Source organism: Silene latifolia, unplaced genomic scaffold, assembly GCF_048544455.1.
Source record: "Silene latifolia isolate original U9 population unplaced genomic scaffold, ASM4854445v1 scaffold_57, whole genome shotgun sequence".
NCBI classification, from domain to species: domain Eukaryota; kingdom Viridiplantae; phylum Streptophyta; class Magnoliopsida; order Caryophyllales; family Caryophyllaceae; genus Silene; species Silene latifolia.
Genome location: NW_027413480.1, coordinates 6553106 through 6560107, shown reverse-complemented (window position 1 = coordinate 6560107; position 7002 = coordinate 6553106). Strand labels below are relative to the sequence as shown.

General features: G+C 39.9%; 1 non-coding gene across 1 annotated transcript; it reads left to right on the top strand.

Moving 5' to 3' along the window:
• Window positions 1-2604: 2604 nt before the first annotated feature.
• On the top strand, window positions 2605-2711 carry LOC141639838 (small nucleolar RNA R71). Its single transcript, XR_012542701.1, has one exon. It is a non-coding gene; the product is annotated as a small nucleolar RNA R71 (small nucleolar RNA).
• Window positions 2712-7002: the final 4291 nt, after the last annotated feature.

Here is a 7002-nt window from a genome sequence, read left to right as displayed (position 1 = left end):
CGATCGAGTACAAAAAGTACTCGATCGAGCTCTTTTCTCGCGTAAGCTCTTGAATTTCGTCTGTCTTCCTCTATATTTGCGTAAAACTTCCCCAAACCTGCATAAAAACACATGCAAAAATATCCAAAATACCGAATACGCACAGGAACAGTCTATAGTCTTAAATCTACGCTAAAAATAGTCTATAAACTAATTGTCCTAATTAAAAGCATTAAAACAAGTTCAACGGAAAATTTAAAAACTGTTTTTACAAGGTGTTACACGGGGCATTTCCCCGCTCAATTCCCAAGGCAATTCAGTAGCCCCTTGGAGGGCTCCTGACTGGAGGACGTCATCTCAGCAACGTTGATTGTCCTCTTCAACTTCCATGAGCTTGAATTTGAATCATTTAAAACAGTAGGAGGGGAGTAGTTCACATCCATATAAGCGCGAACTTTCCTTGTCCTTGCTCCTCTATCACCAACTGTAGCGTCATCATCTCTAATTTGATTGACAGTAATTGCACCATGTCCCTTGACAGCTCCTTCATTGCCTTCATCTGTACCTGCAGCAAGGAAAACAGACGAACTTTCTTCCTTTTTGCTCTCAATCTGAGGCGGAGGGGTAACAATTGCAGCACAATACTCCAAATTTTCATCTGGAGTGTCAATAATAGGGTCAATAGAAGAGAGAGCATTGCAAGGCTGAGCTTGCATGGGAGCCCTCCGGAACTTAGACTGATGAAAAATCAGTTCCTCGTCCCCTACCTGAAAGGTCAAAGTCTTCCCCCGGACGTCTATAACTGCACGGGCAGTAGACAAAAATGGTCTCCCTAAAATAATAGGGGTGTGTGCATCTTCGGGGATGTCTAAGACAACGAAATCGACGGGAATAAAGAACCTCCCGATTTGAACAGGTACGTCTTCTACTACACCTAGTGGCCGTGATACACTACGGTCGGCCATCTGGACTGTCATGTTGGTGCAACTCAGCTTTGTCAAACCAAGTCTCTTAGCTAGAGACAACGGTAAGACACTCACGCTAGCGCCTAGATCGCATAGCGCGTTATGAATCAAATGGGTACCGATATGACACGGAATTGAAAAACTACCCGGGTCTGATTGTTTAGGAGGTAACTTATTTTGAAATAGGGCTGACCTTACCTCAGTCAAAGCTACGGTCTCACTATCACTAATATTCCTCTTACGCGATAAAATTTCTTTCATAAACTTAAGGTAAGAGGGTACCTTTGTCAGCAACTCGGTGAATGGCACAGTGACTTCCAAGCTTTTCAGAAGTTCGACAAATTTGCCGAATTGTTGATTGGCTTTAGTATTCTGCAGACGCCTCGGGAAGGGAACCGTGATAGGTATCTCGAGTCCCTTGTTTCTCTCTTCCAAAGTATCACCCGGAGCAAGTTCTGTATCCTTTGGACGCTTCTTACCTCTCGAACGAGGTCTTTCCGGTGATTTATCGCTTAATCGAGCACTATCAGGCTCTCGAATAAGCTTCCCGTCATCAAAACTACTCGATCGACCAAAATACCCATTTGATCGAGTAGAATCTTCATCAACATCACTCGATCGAGTGAAAATCTCACTCGATCGAACAACTTCATTTTGCTGTTCACTCGATCGAGTAGAAAAACTACTCGATCGACCACTTTCTTCACCAAATCTGCTCGATCGACCACCAGAAACCAGTCGATCGAGCACTTTCTTTGCTGTGAGCTCATTTTCTTCGCCAGAACATTGTTCACCATCAGTTATAGCCTTCCTTGGGTCTGATTTTTGCATTTCCGGTCCCTCATATGAACGACCGCTTCTCAAATTTATCAAGTTTACCGTCTCATGTGGATTCTTCTCATTTTGAGTCGGTAATTGACCCTGCTTCCTTGAAGATTGATTCGTGGCTAGTTGGGCAACTTGAGTTTCAAGTGCCTTAATGGACGCATCTTTCTGTTGATCACTCAGCTGCCACTGCTTCGTAAAAGCTTGCAACATAGACTTAAGCTCACCAATTTCACTCACCCCACCGGAAGATGATGCACCGTGGTTAGGAGGAGTAAAGGAAGGAGGCTTCTGAAAGCCTTGTTGATTCTTATGTGGAGGAACATACGGCTGCTGCTGGTGCGGAGGAGGTGTAGGATTGAGCACATTTTGACTAGTCCACCTCAAATTGGGATGGACTGCCCCTTGATTGTTGTAGTAGGAACCCCCTCCTTGCCTATATTGCTGAAAGGCAAGGACTTGTTCCTTCTCCACAAGACAGCCAACAGTAGTGTGGCCATCATTACCTCCACATCTCTCACATGAAATGGTCTCTCCTCTGGTAAGAACATAGACCGTCTGAGGCTCCCCAGCAGCTTGTAATTCCAACTTGTCAAATCTAGCATTCATGGCTTCCAGCTGAGCCACAACCTGCTTGTCAACTGCATGAACTGTTCTTATCCCATCCCTCGGGTTACCATACTCAGCACTATGATTCGCTATCTCTTCAATAAGGGACCATCCCTTATCATCATCAGTATTCTCCTGGAATCTCCCACTAGATGCTGCATCAAGTATGGCTCTGTGGTCGTCATACAGTCCATTGTAGAACTGATTAGCTAGAAACCATGGGTCAAAACCATGGTGAGGAATAGACCTCACCAACTTCTTGAACCGTGACCATGCTTCATAAAAACTTTCATCGGGAGCCTGTCTGAAACTGGTAATCTTGGCCCTCAGCAGATTGGTGCGCTGTGGAGGGAAATATCTCTTTTAAAAGGCAAGAGCAAGAGACTCCCAATCAGAACCCCCTGCACTGTGTGCGGTCCAAGTCGATCGACCACTCCCTGGTGAATCGGCTAAAGAGAAAGGAAATAAAACCTCCTTAATCTTGTCTTGAGTTACCCCTTAGTGGCGGGGATAGTAGAACAATGAGTCCAGTAAAGACCTCCATATGCTTCCTCGGGTCTTCACCAGCCACACCTCTATAGATGTTTCTCTCCACCAGATTGATATAAGAAGGACGGATGTCGAATGTATTCCCATCCTTAGTCTGGAGATTGAAACCCTTCGGAATAGAGGATGCTTTAGGCACTGAATGACTAGAAAGTTTCGGCATCTTTACCGCAGAAATCGGACTGTGTTCGAAAAGAGAGTGATTTAGCTCTGGCTCGAAAGTACTCAAGTCTTCCTTTCGTGATTTTCTCTGCAGACGGAGTCTATGCCTGAGTAGTCTCTCTGCGTTCAAATCACCAAACTAACTCACACCGTCGACACGGGCATAAACAACACTGAAAGAAAATGAGTAAGAACTGCCTCAAGGAATAAAAATTCCCTGAGACGGATAAAATAAACGGAACGAAAACAAATAGGGCAATTGCCTCCCCGGCAACGGCGCCAAAATTTGACACGTCTGTCGTGTACCTGTCAAAAATAAACTAACTAAACTAACTATATAGCTAGGAAAGTCAAGTCGATCTCCACAGGGAGGTAAGATATCTGTAGAAGTCCGTCTATTTGGTCACAAATGGGGGGTTTTTTGAATTATTTTCGAAACTACGAAGAAAAAGGGAAAGAGAAATAAAGAGCAAGAGCTGTAAAAGCAAGAAATAAGTTTAAACTATCAGATAGAGAAGGACATGTCAAGATTTCGGTTCACTACGGCAGTCCAGTGACTCAGCTGTAAATGACTCAGACGAATTAATGTAAGACGGATGTTGAAAGGTCCTTTCGGTCCACTTTCTATCCTAAAATACCACTAACTTAACTTTCATTCTCGTCAGGGTAGTCTACTGTTCATAGTAGACCTATTTAGTCCAATCTTTCGATCTAGGATTAATTTTAGCCAGATTAAAGGTTAACTCAGAAGCGTGCACTCAACTAAGTCGATAAATACAATTAAATTGCTATGGTGACAGAGTCTCATAATTAATTCGTCTATTTCATTTACTACATCGTCACATTCCTACCGCAGATCCCCTAATCCCAACATGAAAGGGGTTTAGCTACTCATGTCGCTAATTAAACTAACAACAGATAAATTCCCAGCAATAAACATTATGAAATAACAAACAAAATGCATAAAAGAGAAATTAGGGCAAAAATTAAATGTAACGAAACGAAGAATTAAAGCAACAAAAGATTAATTATAAATAAGAGAAGAGAAAGGAATTACAATCAAGCGAATCCGGCGTAAAGAACACAAAATCCGAGCAAAGTAAATCCGAGAACGAGGTTACAGTGAAAGGGAAAAGCAGCGCAGTAAAGTTTTGACAGTAGGAAACTTAGATAATTCCAAGATAGATCCTAATGACCTAGTAAAGCGTGCTTAAATAAGAAAATAAGTAAGTCTTTGCGAAATAAAACATAACACGGGCTAATTAAAGCCCATAACAGCGAAACCACTCGATCGAGTGGAATAAAACCACTCGATCGAGTAAAACCTCAGCAACATCTACTCGATCGAGTAGATAGTTACTCGATCGAGTAACCCATCTTCCAGCAACTTAAGGATCGAGTAGAAAAATACTCGATCGACCATCTTGGGACGTAAAAACCACTCGATCGAATGGTAAAACTGCTCGATTGAGTACTTTGTCTTCAAATCAGCTCAAGTCCGTGTCCGAATGCCTCGTAAACCGTGCCTTGACGCTTCCCAACGCAGTATCTCACTCTGGAAAATCCCGTCTCCTCTAAATGCATGCAAAAAGGATGAAAAAGAGAACGATTCCACTACTTCCGCGTTCATTTCTACAAAACGGACAAAACGAACCAAAGTAGTCAATTCGGGGCAAAATACCATAAAACAGTATAAAAATGTATAGAAATACGTGCTGAAATAGGCTAAAAAGACTATATATTATGCACGTATCACTAACAAAGCCAAACATGATGAACAAGTAAGAAAGATAAACAATAATTAAAACAAGGATTAAAAGAATTATACCTATGGAGATTCCAAAATAATAATGCAAAGAATAATAGAAGAACTTGATGATTGATGGAAGGTTGTCAATTTCCCAATAAACCCACTAATCTTCTAATTACCCAATAATAAACTTGAATTACTCAATAATAAACTTGAAGAATAATTAAGGAAAGATTAATGTGTAATTTGTGGAAAGATTAAATGATAATCTATTCTAATCTACTCCTAATCTAATCTAAGGAAGGATTGATTTAACCTAATGAAAACTTGATAGTTTGATTATTACAAATGGGGTATATATAATAGAGCATCATTAGGTTAAGCAAGGGTAAAATAGTAATTTAACAATGCTAATTGTTGGGTAGGGAATCGCCGGTCTCAAGAGAGACTCCGGTCTCCTTTTCGCCGGTCTTTGAAAAATATGCGCGGATCATTGTTCACGTAGCAAGGGAAGACTTTCTGTCCAACAATATGCTCGTCCCGAGCGAAATATGAGCGCCCTGGGCCTCAACCCGAGCGGGTTGAAATTGACCGGAGCGGGTTGAGCTGTATCATGCCTTACTTGAACTCGGATTGTAAAACGGACGTCATTTCCTCATCCGGACTCCTATTGGAGTGATTCAAAAGCCTAGATCACTTGATTTTTCGACGCCGTTTCATCTAGCATACTTTCAGAGCCAAAGGAGCAACCCTTGGTTTTGTTTTTGAGAAATTTCTTCTTGCAATGTCTTCCTTCTCGTCATCCTTGCTTTTTAGCCTAAGATGCCTCTATATACTCTTTATTTCTACTTCCTTGGTCATCATTCTTGCCTCCTCTTCATACTTAGTCCATCAAATATCGTCAACAAGCTTCCAAATATGCACGAAAGACGGGAATTTCCGCCTTATTATCTCCTTTCCTACAAAACATGTAAAATGCTCCAGGAAAGCAAAATAGAAAGCATTTGACGGATAAAATGGTCATGAAATGTTATAAAAGTATGCAAAATAGGCTCAATTAGGGGACTAAATGTGCGCAAATAATGTGTTGGAATATGTGTCCTCCGACAATAATGCGATCACAACTGTCGATCATAATGATCACATGTTTAAGTCTCATTTTAAGAATACAATTGGAAAGTAATATTTTACTGTCAACTGGTCCACACATATCGGTAATGATTGGCTGACTAGAGTTTGACATTACTGTCGTGCGACGGTGGTGATCAGTTGATCCCCTTAGGTCATACCTAAAGGGTAACACTCTTAATTGATTATTTAATTGATCGTATGACGATACGGGTTAATTAAATTACTTAAAATTGACGGACGATTTTGGAAGTAATATTTGCGCATCTCATTATAATTTGATTAAATAAGATACGGTCTAAGTGATCGAATTGTTTTATTACTTAGATGAAATTATTGTTTAAGGAAAGAATTACATTTGAATGAATAAATAATTATAAATACAAGATGTTGTGATTTATAATTGGTAAAATATTTTAATACAAGTAATTATGAATTACTAAGTCAATTTTGTATATGACGTATTTTTATTAATGCGTTGATTTTTAATATGTTAAAAATACATAACAATTTTACATGACATGTGCCATGTGACAAATTGACAAATTGACAAAGTTAAAATGGAATCCATTTTATCTTAATATGGACCGAAATTAGTGGGGAGTATTAGGAAAATATTATGTTAAGCTAAGTGGTAAACATAATCATTTTTGCCTAAACCTAGCCATGCAAACCTAATGCCTCTTGTGAAGAGCACCTTGCTCATGCATTGGCCCTTTGAACCCCTCCCTCTACCCGGTTTTGTGAAAGGAAAAGACTATGGTTTTTCCTCTAAATTTTACCTTATACACTACATAAAAGATGAGTGTATTATTCATTCTATTCATCCACCTAAAATAAGAGTTTTAGAGAGATAAAAATTCTTCCTCTTTCTCCCTTCTCTTAGCCGAAATATTAAGAGAACAAATTAATATTTTGGTCAATTTTATTCAAATTAATATTGTTCTAGTATCAATAATATTAATTTTATTTAGAGGTTACCTTGGGTATTAATCCTTGGGAGGGATTCTACACTTGAATCCTTGTTCATCCAATATT